Here is an 8,592-nt window from a genome sequence, read left to right as displayed (position 1 = left end):
TGTGTGTGTGTGTGTGTGTGTGTGTGTGTGTGTGTGTGTGTGTGTGTGTGGTTGTAGTGCCCTGGAGGGCAACTGGGGGCCGGGGGGGGCAGAATAAATGTGGGAAGGGTGCAGGGGAATGTTTGAGAAACTTCAGGAAAGAAAGGGAGGAGTTAGAGACTAAAGGGGAAGGAGGTGGGAAGGGCCTGACTTGGGGAAGGCAGGCAAGTAATCTCTCATCAACAGTTTTGCCTTTATTTTTTTTTTAAGACTTTATTTATTTATTTGACAGAGAGAGAGAGAGAACAAGCAGGGGGCGGGCAAACAGAGGCAGAGGGAGAAGCAGGCTTCCCGCTGAGCAGGGACCCTGACATGGGGCTTGATCCCAGGACCCTGGAATCCTGACCTGAGCCGAAGGCAGACGCTTAACCAACTGAGCCACCCAGACACCGCACTCTTTCGCCTTTAAACCACTCCTTGGAATGGACAAACAGCCCATTCACTCAGCCAGCCATCCATCTGTCCATCCATCCATTCAATCTCCAAGCATATGTCCTGAATGAAATTGTTAAACACACACTGAGTAAATTTTGACTGTCAGGCATATAACCAAGCCCTAAAGATACCCAGACACCTTCCTGGAGATTAACTTTTTTGAAAACACGAGTGCCAATTATGGAAAGACCAAAAAAGAAAAAAAAAATCCAACAACGTTCACAGGGCACTTCCTCCGCCCTCCTTCCCCAGCCCCAGAGTAAAACAGATCTTGATTGGATCTCTCTGGAAGAAGGTGCAACTTCTTACTTTTTTGGTCATCAATTTTGTTCAACAGGAGAGAGTCGGTAGAAAAACGGTCCTGTAGTTTGCAGTGAAGATTTATTATCTGGGCAGAGGTGACTGGTGACTATATCGGAACTCTCATTTATTGGGCACCTACTATATGCCAGGTGTGGTGCTGCAGAAGGCTCGCTGCTCAGGTGAGTACTCATGCACATCCTCATTTTGTAGACAAGGGACTGGAGGGCTGGAGAGGGAAGTGAAGAGCCTGTTGTTACCTAGAAAGTGGCAGAGTCCACTTCGCACTCAGGTCTGGGTGACAATGGAGGCTGAGCTTGGGACCACGGGGCTGGGTTTTGGACAGGGACCCCCCAGTGGGGGTGGTCCCGGGGAGCCCTCTGTTGCTTGCCCTTATGTGCGCAGGTCTACCTTTGCTCATCTGATATTACAACTTATAGGGAGGGGATGCCACATATCCCCTCGTGTAGCCCTGGGACGACCCTCCCACCATCCCTCTTTGCTGAGGGTCCCTTGGATGGGTGTGTCTATGAGGCTCAAGCCATCAGGCAGAGAGGGACAGAGCTCTAATTGGCCTGGAGCCCCAGCCTGCGCAGCATGACCAGGGAAACTGGTTGGGGCAGCTGGCCTAGACCGTGGTTGTACTGGTTCATCTCCTCCCTCTGCCCGCCAGACACCCTCCCCCCACTGACCTGGGGAAAGGAAGGAAGTTCCTAGAACACCAGTAATCACTACCATTTCTTGAGTGCTCTGCTGTGTGCCAGACACGGCTCGAGGCTCCTCCATGGGTCATAACGGCATCCTCCCCTCCCTGCCTTCCCTTCTGGTCCCATCTCTCGCCACTCTCCCCCTTGCCCTCTGCCTCAGCCACGCCAGCCATGTGCCCGGTCCCCGAACACGCCAAAGGAGCGCCCGTGTCTAATCTTTGCCCTTGCTGCCGCTTCTGTCTGGAGCTCTCCTCCTTCCACTGTTGTTTGTCCAGCTGCTGGTGGTAGAGAATTCTAGCACCCCCCACCTGTGTTTCACCTCTCCTTCCCAGCCTATGGGCTGCAAGTAGGGGTGAGGGGAGTCACTTCCCGACGGCGGGACTCTACTCCTGAATCGCCCGGTCACGTCTCAGAGGACAGTAGCCCCTGAGAGTTGTCAGTTTAGCTGGACGTTGCGTGGTCAAGAACTTGATCTCCATTGTGTTAAATCTCTGAAATTTGGGGATTAATTCGTTATGACAGCAGAGCCTATCTTATCCTGGCGAATAGAGCTGAGCTGTCCAGGTCTCAGCTGAAACATTGTCGCCTTGTGTGACCACCAAATCCGACCACCCCCTTCTCCCTAGTCCCAGTTCCTGTGACACTTAACAATGTTTGTTTATTTGTTCCTTTGCTTATTGCCTGTCTCCCCCGCTAGAATGTAAGCTCCATGAGGGCAGGGCCCTTGTCTGTCTCCTTCATGGCTGCATCTTTGGTGCCTAGCACAGTGCCTGGCACCTAGAGGTACTCAATAAACATTTGAATGTCTGGAATGCATGGATTTCTTTCTTTTCTTTTTAAGATTTACTTATTTATTTTAGAGAGAGAGAGAGAGAATGAGCAGGAGGGGCAGAATGCCTCCTCAACAAGGAGAGGGAGAGAGAATTTTAAGCAGGCTCACACCTGGCATGGAGCCCAATGCAGGGCTCCATGTAGAGCCCAATGTGGGGCTCTCACCACCCGGAGATCAGAACCTGAGCTGAAACCAAGAGTCGGATGCTTAACCGACTGCGCCCCACAGGCAGCCCTGAGTGCATGGATTTCTTGAATGAGTGAGTGAGGTAGGCAGGTGACCATGCTCACAGGTAGCTGTGGAATCTGATAATTACCTCCTGCATTTTTCCTACTGTGATTGGACATAAAGCCTCGAATCATCAGAAGGCTGGAAGCAATGGCTACTTGTTCCACTTTGGGGACTTCTCTCATCTTGCTCTGTCTCAACAGGTGAGGGAATGTGGGCCTGCGAGGAACGTGACTCAGCCCAGGCGTCAAGGTAGGCCTCTGGCTGAGCCGGAACCTGCCACTCTCTGTCCAGATTCCTCATCCAGTGCTCTTTGGGCTGAGCTTTGCAACTTGCTCTTTGGTTTCAGCCTAAGTTGCTGAAAGCCTCTCCCAAGCACATTTGCCTCTTACTCCCCTCCTGGCCAGGTAATCTAGCAACTCGGAGCAAATCATTCGGTGATGATGGATGGGTAGGACTGGGTGGAGCTGGGCCAAGGGTCAGAGGTGAGAATGAACAAGACTCCCTCTAGAATGCCTCCTCAACAACATCCTCGAGATGAGCTGTCGTTTTCTCTCATGCTTCTTTTAACAAAGACAGAGTGCAGGAGGGTGAATTCTGGTGAATCGAGGCTTTTTGGTGTGTATTCTGTTTCTTAGGGGGTGAGCCTGCCCCAGACAGGTTGAATATAGCCACGCCCCCCGCCCCCGCTCTGTAAACAGGCTGTACCTCGATTACAGCACCTGTCACGTCACAGAAAAATGTAGTGTTCATTTTTTCTTCTAAATAGAAGAGTGATGCATGCTCATTGCAGAAAATTTGGAAAATATGGAAATGTATGAATGATCAAGCAAAGGTCGTCTGGAAAGTCGCCACCTAGTAATAATCGCTAGTATTTTAGAGCTCCTAGTCAGCCTTTTTGACCTGCACATGAGAAGGGATAATGTTACCCATACCCCAGATGTCCCCAGACCGCACCAGCTGGGGGTACAAAGGTGGGCACGATAACCAGGGCATGGCCCCACCCTCTCCATCCCGCTGGCCAGCACCCCTTCATCACCCCGGCTTCCCCCTCCCAAAGCCTTTGCTGTTGTATCTGGGAGTGCCTTCTGGGGCCACAAAAAAGCTCCAGCCCAGTGGCCCTTGCCACTATCCCTGCCATGGAGCCTGCTGGAAGAAGCCTGCCCCTGTCCTGGGGGCCGCAGCCTCCGCTCCCCTTGCCTAAGTGGCAAACCTGGGAGGTACCAGATGGCCCTGGAGCCTTGTTATCCTGGCTAGGATCAAGGAGAACCTTCTTCCCTCAGAGCTGTGTTGGTTGCACCTACTCACCACGCCCCAAAGCTGCCATGCCTCTGCCCTGGGTCTCCAACCGCCCTCCAACCCTAGCCAGAGGTTTGGCACAGGACACAGGCTTGGGATGTGACAGCATCCTTCCTTGAGATTTTCTCAGTTAAGAATAAGAGAAGAGGACAGTCCCTGTTGGATGGCAAAGCTACGAGATGCGAAGCCAGGAGCTGCCGTCTACAGCTGTGTGGAGAAGTGGGTCTGCAGTAGGGGAGTGGTCATCTCTAACCACCTTTTGCCCAAGCTGGTTCCAGTAAGGTTGCTGTCCCCTACGATAAGGGTCCTGAAAAATACCAGGACTAGGTTAGTCCCTGCCCTGGGTGGGGTGGGACACAGACACACAGGTGGGTCCTGTGTGTCCGTTGATGCATTGCCCAGGGTCCCAGAGCATAAAGCAATGAAGCGGTAGGAGGCGGGGGTGCACCGAACCTGCTAGTTAAGGCTCAGCTGGAATTTATCTATATTACTGTTTAGACCACATCAGGGCCCTTTGCCGGCTCACAGTGTAATATGTTGTAAATTCCTTCCCACTAGACTCTGCACTCCAATAGGAAGACTGGCCACTTCTTAACTGTGTGACTTTGGGCAAGTCTTCTCATTTCTAAAACAAGGATGCTAATAGTATCTATCTCAGAGAAAATCAAACGAGTGAGTCCATAAAGAGGGATTTGCTCTTCTTTTATTTGCTGTATCTTTTGCAATGGTCAGCTCAGTGCTCTGCACAGGCTGGGCACCAAGTGGATGCTCTGTAAATATATGTGGCCAGTGAGTGGGGATGCAGAAACACACAGCTCTTGGTGTGCATGCCCTGCACCAGAAGAACACCATGGACATACACACACGTGCACACACACAATCACTAGATAAAAGCACTCAGATCTTAGCGCCCTGCACAGTGGCTCTCATGGGAACCCAGGGCATCCCCAGCCCCTGGCTTCTCTGGAGGGCAGCCTGCAGCTCCCTGAGGATCCGGGCTGTCATCCCGGCAGCCCCACATTGCTGGGAGCACAGCTTGGAGCCTGGCTGAACCCTACACCATGTATCAAGGGCAGCAGGACCTGCGGTGTTCTAGGAGCTGGGGGAAATGTGTGTGTGTGTGTGTGTGTGTGTGTGTGTGTGTGTGTGTGTGTGAGGGGTGGTGGTAGTGGTGATAGTGCTGGTTAACCTGGGGGGATGGGATGAGTGAGTTCTGGCTTCCAGAGCTGCTGTCCTCTGGAAGCTCCCCCCACCACTCCCTGGGTCCCCCAATCTCTTCTCTTCTCCCTACCTCCAGCATCCCAACTCCTGCCTGGGGGCTCTTGTGGGGTCTGGCTTGGTCTTTTTACTGGAGAAAGAGGGGTTTGTCTGTGGATCCTGGTCTATGGACTTCTGGATGGACTGAGTGCCTGCCCCCTTCCATCTTTCCGAGGACTGTCATGGCCAGGAATCCACCCCCCAACCCCCCAGCCTTTCCCTTGTGCTATGAACAGGAATATTAGTCTCTCAGGATGTTCTGGGCGGGCATGCTGCTTGCTGTGCGATACCCTAGGGGTTTGAGTGGAACGAAGATGCTGCTTAGAGTGTCTTGTGTTGGGGACAGTGTGGTCGGGTGTGGCCCCCGTGTGATATGCAGCATAGTAGCAAGTACCTGTGTTACTGTTTTGTACGGAATGTCTTAGCGTGAGATGTAGATGGCCAGTGGGTTGTGTTTTGGGTCACTGCGTATTATTATGGTCAGGGCATTAACCCTTTGCGTGGACGTCTGGGCCCTGAAAAGATAACGGGGGAAGGGGGAAGGGGGAAGGGTATCTCCCTTTTGGATGCTCAGAGCCCTCCATTCCCATCCCTCCGCCAATTAGATCCCAATGTGCCTGAGTCTCCTGGCATTGCTGAAGCTCATTAGCCTGGCAAAAGGGTGGGGAACGCAGGTTCCGGGGTCCTGCTGGGTTCAGAGCTCTTTAGCAGCTTACCACCCACACTCCTCTGCCGTAGGCATCCGGGCGACGTATGGGGGGATCCCAAGCCCTTTGGCCGGTCCCTTCCTGTGCCCGGTTCGGCGCTCCCAACAAAGGCGACAGACCACGTGCCCCCTCCTCGACGCAGGCCTGGAATGGGGACGCACGTGGCCCCGGGCTCCCGCTCCAGCCGGGGCTGGATCGGACGCGACGCTGCGCCCCAGGTGGGCGCAGAGCGGGCCCCCTCCCCGCCGCAGCCCCGCCGCCCCGGGCTGTGCCTCGCCCACTCCCAGTCGCAGCCGCTGCAGCGCCCGGGAAGTGGCGCTAGGGGGAGCTCTGGCAACTGGCTTGGTGGATTGAAGCAAAACCGTGCATTAAACATCTATTCCTCGTACTTGCAGGGAAAAAATGGGGAGCGGGGAGACACACTGTTCCCCCTCCCTAGCAGCTCCAGACTCTTCCCGTGGGAGGCCGAGAAAACAGCCCTTGGGGGGGGGGACGGCGGGTGAAGGTGCCGTTCCTCCCCGTAACTCACGCCTCCGTAGTCTTTCTCTTCCCCACCCCCATCCCGGACCTTCGCGGCCCCCAGCGCTCTGGAGTGTCCCCGAGTACTAAGCCTCGCGCGACACGGGGACCCGGAGCCGAGCGGGCCCCTGGGACTGGCAGGCGTCCTCCTCTCAGTCTGGGGTGGGGCCTCTCGGCGGCGGCCCCTCCAGTCACCGCTGGAGGCGTGAAGGCTGAGCGGGGGGCGCGAGTCGTCCTGCGGGGTGGCTTGCGCCGGAAAGGGGAGCGCAGGGGTGAGAAAGCGAGCGCGGGAACACTGGGGAGACGGTCAGAGACAGAGGGCCACCGAGAGACACTGTCAAACAACAGAGCAAGCTGCCACTTTGCCTTTTTTTTCCCTTTCCTTTCTTGCCTTTTTTTTTTTTTCCCCTCTCTTCAGGCTTTCTTCCTTATCCCCTATTTGCAAAGCTGGAACCACCCCGCGCGCCCCCGGGCTTGAGCCACGGCTCCAGATGTGAATTTGGTTCCAGTGGGGAGAACGCGAGCTTCCTCGGGGCCTTGGCACATTCTCCCATTCTGAGGTCATTCCGTAGGTGGTCAGAGGGGAGAGCGCGCCTGGAGCCTTCCTGCCTCCATCCACTGGGGAGGGAAGAGAGGCGGGCGGGAGGGAGGAGGGAGGGAGAGGGGAGGGGCGCGAGGAGGGAGGGAGACGCCGCCAGCACACCACCAAGTGGCACCGAGCAGTGATAACAAACTCAACTTAAAAAAAAAAAAAAAAAGGAAAAGGAAAAAACTTCCCCAAGTTGCAGCCCGAGACGTGCGGACGAGCGGGCGGAGGCGCGGGGCGGGGAGCGTGGGTGGCCCAGAAGCCCCCCGGCGTCCCTCGCTGCTTTTCCCGGCCGCAGAGAGCTCAGACTTGAGGCCCACCAGGCCCTGAGCCCCTGGCTGGGCAGGAAATGTGCTGAAGGCAGGCTTGGCTTTCTGCTGGAGACCCCGGGGGTGGCCGTTCCCGTGGCGGGCAGGCCCCTCTGGGGAGGGCGGCCCGGGAGGCGTACAGCACTAGCTTCATCCCCAGCAACCAACATTCCCCCACTCCCAATCCCGCTCCCACCCCCGGCCCTGCGGATGTGGGCAGATCCAGCCCGCCCAGGCCCCGGAGAGCTGAGATTTGCATGGGGGTAGGGGTCTTTTCCTACCTCCCCCTGTTCTCCCCACCACCTCCAGGCCTATCCGAAAACAAGACACCACCATCCTCTATAATCGACTTTTTATTAAGATTATAAATTTAAACAAATCATCTGAACAGTTTTACCCGGTGATATACAATTCAGTATGCACAAAAATACAGAAGAATGAGGGGGAAGGGCCAAGAAAGGAAGGGTTGGCAACTTGTTTTGGAGTCCACATGGTGCTGATGGCAGAGACCCAGAGGGGCTGCAGATGAACCCCACCTTTTTACAACAAAAGGCTTTAAATTAAACAAAATCTATCGAGCTGAAGACACAGGACAGGGTTCTCACAGCCTCGAACAATGCTGGTTTCATGAAATGCAACCGAAGCCTCAACCAGGACAGTGCAACTTAGAAGCACACACACAAACACTACATCTGACCGGGAACTTAGTGAAAAGTCTCCAACGCAGTCGGCGGTCCCGGCCCCTCCCTCCCTCGGGGCCGCCCGGGATCCAGGTGAAGGAATCGACTTCCTTTTTTGTTTAGTGAGGACCGCAGTGCTGGGCATGATGGGAAATGTAGTCCGCCGTGCCCGCCCCCCACCCCTTCCCCAAACGGTGTCCGGGAGTGTCGGGGTGTCGGGCGCCACCCCCGAGTCCGTGGAACTGGTGGAGGAGGGGAAGAGAGCGAAGCCAGAAGGGCGGGGAGAGGAGGGGTTCAAGACACCCGCCCCGGGAAAGAAAGAAAAAAAAAAAAGTTGAAGTGTTTTCATTTCTGCCTTCTCATTTTGAGAACTTTGGAGGCCGCCCCCAGAGAGGAAATGTGACCCAAACGTCCCTTTCGGAGATAGAGAGTTTGCCTTTGTTTTTGCTCAGGATTTCACAAGACCCATTCCTTACCCCACGGAGGGACTCGGGAGAACCGAGCGCCGGGCTTCCCGGGTCTGACAAATGATTGTAATCGGCGTCCCGGGCCCCGCGCCCTCCTGCGCTGCGCCCCCGGCGCGCCCCGGCAGCCCGGGCGTCCTGCCTCGCCCCCGGCTGCCCGGCACCTCCTCCGGGCAGCAGCCCTCCCTCACGTGGCTGTCTCCTCGCTAAACACCACTGCAATCACTACAA

Source organism: Callorhinus ursinus, unplaced genomic scaffold (genome assembly GCF_003265705.2).
Source record: "Callorhinus ursinus isolate GAN/ISIS: 27379988/994484 unplaced genomic scaffold, GSC_fseal_2.0 scaffold24, whole genome shotgun sequence".
Taxonomy (NCBI): domain Eukaryota; kingdom Metazoa; phylum Chordata; class Mammalia; order Carnivora; family Otariidae; genus Callorhinus; species Callorhinus ursinus.
This window is presented reverse-complemented; position numbering follows the sequence as displayed.